Source organism: Cherax quadricarinatus, unplaced genomic scaffold, assembly GCF_038502225.1.
Source record: "Cherax quadricarinatus isolate ZL_2023a unplaced genomic scaffold, ASM3850222v1 Contig2442, whole genome shotgun sequence".
NCBI classification, from domain to species: Eukaryota; Metazoa; Arthropoda; class Malacostraca; order Decapoda; family Parastacidae; genus Cherax; species Cherax quadricarinatus.
In genome coordinates, this window is record NW_027197468.1 from 19568 (window position 1) to 23001 (window position 3434).

At 45.4% G+C, this 3434-nt stretch overlaps 2 non-coding genes across 2 annotated transcripts; one reads left to right on the plus strand and one right to left on the minus strand.

The window, feature by feature from the left end:
- The first annotated feature begins 314 nt into the window (after window positions 1-314).
- TRNAE-UUC (transfer RNA glutamic acid (anticodon UUC)) lies at window positions 315-386 on the plus strand. Its single transcript has one exon. It is a non-coding gene; the product is annotated as a tRNA-Glu (tRNA).
- A 55-nt stretch (window positions 387-441) lies between these two features.
- TRNAM-CAU (transfer RNA methionine (anticodon CAU)) lies at window positions 442-514 on the minus strand. Its single transcript has one exon. It is a non-coding gene; the product is annotated as a tRNA-Met (tRNA).
- Between the last annotated feature and the right edge of the window lie 2920 nt (window positions 515-3434).

The following is a 3434-nucleotide window of genomic DNA, read 5'->3' on the forward strand; positions in this document are numbered from 1 at the left end:
CGGGCCACCCTGCCTTGGTGGGAATCGGCCAGTGTGATAATGATAATAAAAATAATATATATATATATATATATATATATATATATATATATATATATATCTTAAGCTCGTGGATGAGTCTTGAAGGAGCAGACTCATCCACTGGTACAAGAGAATCAAATTCGAGGGCAGATGTGACAAGAAGTACAACGAAAATCTGCTATATTGTGGAGTGAACCAGGTCCCAGTTTACAAGTAACTGGTGTGAGGATGTATCAGTTCTAAGGATTAGTAACCCAGGATAGTGTAGCCACAGGGAAAGTTTTACTAGTAAGTCCCATGTGGTCTAGTGGCTAGGATACCTGGCTTTCACCCAGGAGGTCCGGGTTCGATTCCCGGCATGGGAAGTTGTTTTTCCACACTATTCAAATAACATCTGTGATTTTAAGAGAAAAATTTGAGTGCCCCGAGTGAGAATCGAACTCACGACCTTGAGATTATGAGACTCACGCGCTGCCTACTGCGCCATCGAGGCTCCTGTGTAGTGAATTCGATAATATATTCTTGAGATTGTTTACAAGTTTCTCTCTCTCACACAGTCTGTGGTTCGATCCCCGGTAAGGGTGGAAACGCTGGGCCTGTTTCCTTCCACATGCTAACCACGTTCACCTAGCAAGTAAGTAGGTACCTGGATGTTAGTCGACTGGTTTCGGTCTCATCCTGGGGGACAAGACCGGGGACCACACTGGAAATAAGAGTCGGTCCCACGATGACGCACTGACTTTCTTGGGTTATCCTAGATAGCTAACCCTCCGGGTTTAAAAATCCTAACAAAATATTGTCTGATCTCTAATGCTGCATTAGCAAACGTACACTTGCAACACTGAGGCAACATGGGTCACCCCATGAACAACACCTGTGTTCAACATTAAGACAACATGGGTCACCCCATGGATTGGGAGGATGCTATGTGAGTCAACACAGAAAGTGACCATCACAAATTAAAATGCTTAGAAGCAACATCAGTCTCTTCCACCACCCATTTATCAATCCCACCGCCACCCATCCATCAATCCCACCCACCACCCATCCATTAATCCCACCTATCTCCCATCCATCAATCCCACACACCACCCATCCATCAATCCCACCCACCACCCATCCATCAATAGCCACTCACCACCCATCCATCAATCCCACCCACCACCCATCCATCAATCCCACCCACCACCCATCCATCAATTCCACCTACCACCCATCCATCAATCCCACCTACCACCCATCCATCAATCCCACCCACCACCCATCCATCAATCCCACCCACCATCCATCCATCAATCCCACCCACCATCCATCCATCAATCCCATCCACCACCCATCCATCAATCCCACTCACCATCCATCCATCAATCCCATCCACCATCCATCCATCAATCCCACCCACCATCCATCCATCAATCCCACCCACCACCCATCCATCAATCCCACCTACCCTCCATCCATCAATTCCACCCTCCACCCATCCATCACTCCCACCCACCACCCATCCATCAATCCCACCTACCATCCATCCATCAATCCCACCCACCACTCATCCGTCAATCCCACCCACCACCCATCCATCAATCCCACGTACCATCCATCCATCAATCCCACCCACCATCCATCCATCAATCCCACCAACCACCCATCCATCAATCCCACTCACCATCCATCCATCAGTCCCACCCACCATCCATCCATCCATCAATCCCACCCACCACCCATCCATCAATCCCACCCACCACCCATCCATCAATCCCACCTACCATCCATCCATCAATTCCTCTCATCAGTCTATGCGCTATTCTTTTCCCCTCAGTTTAGATCAAGTGTGGAGAGAGCGTCATGACTCCACCACACACTGTCGTAAGTGGGCGTAAGTGGGCTAGTGTTTACGTGGTATATACGGTGCGCTGGGGTGGGCGGGTGGTGGGTGAGGGTGGGGTGGGATGATCTCACTTCCTGACGTCAGAGATTGCGTAAGCTACGCCAACATTGGCTAGAGGGGAGGTCTCACCTTCCTCCTCCTCCTCTCCTGCTTCCACCTGTCAACACCTGCATGATGAACCACCTGACGACGCATCAGCTGTCCAGACGGTATACACATACTGAGAGAGAGGATGACGCAGGTAGTTCAAAAGTGGAGGTGTTGGTGGCGGTGTTGGTGGCGGTGTTGGTGGAGTGTTACAAAAAACGCGATTCTAAAAGCTTAGAGATCGCCAGTGAATACTAGAAAGGACTGCCCTTCTAGCATCCAGCCTGTTACTGGGCTTTCGTAACAATTAGTCAGTATCCTTGTCCAATTATCCATTAGAATTCAGTATGATTCAATAGTGCTTCAGGATTACAACTGGTAGGCTGCTAACTAGAGAAATTAAAATTTAATAAATTTATTGAGTATCGTCTAGACGTATATTATCAAAGTAAATTAAATTAATAATAATCAAAATAATAATAATCACTTCTCTCGAGTACAATATTATTGTGCTGAAAGTACATATCACATTTATAATTCTTAAGTACCGTCTGGTACATTAACATTTAATAAGATATTATAAATATGTACAAGTAAGTTTGTGTGTATGTGTGTAAGTGCTCTAAGTAGTTCGCTATGTCTCACGACTCGACTAGACTTAAACAAGTGACTGACAAAGTCCTCAAATAAACTAACTTCTTGACCAACTGGCAATCAGAACAGTCTGCTTGAACAATAAAAAGAATGCTAAGCCCAACAGCAATATAACAAGCAACTGCGACACAGAATCAGGAACAAGGAGATAATATAACGACACTAAGTAGGGACCATCAGCAGATCCTCTACAAAAGTCACAAAACTCCCATACTACTGAATCTAAGTTCAGCATAAGAAAATCCCTGACTGTGATAATACACAGATACCAGTACAAGTTAGGTCAGAAGCTACAGCTCAGGACCTGAGTTGCTTAGAGTGTCTATGCGACACACAACCTCAGTACAACGTCGAAAATCACTAAGTCTATACAATGTTCTGTGAACAGAGTTCTACAGAACTAACAAGAATAATGAGACAGACAATCTGTCCAACCACCAAGAGAGTCTAGACCAGACTGAATACTTCAGGCGAGGTGAGGACACCCCCCCCCCCTCGATCACGATTTAGCTGTTATCGCAAATATAAGCAATATAAAATTATATGAAAAGGTAATATACATTATATTCATAATCATAATATACATTATATATATTGCAACCCATTGAGGGGCTGCAACATGGAGGCAGTGTAGAAGTGGAGGTGTTGGTGGAGGCAGTGTAGAAGTGGAGGTGTTGGTGGAGGCAGTGTAGAAGTGGAGGTGTTGGTGGAGGCAGTGTAGAAGTGGAGGTGTTGGTGGAGGTGGAAGAGCAGATATTGTAAATAAATATAATAGCCTCTCCTC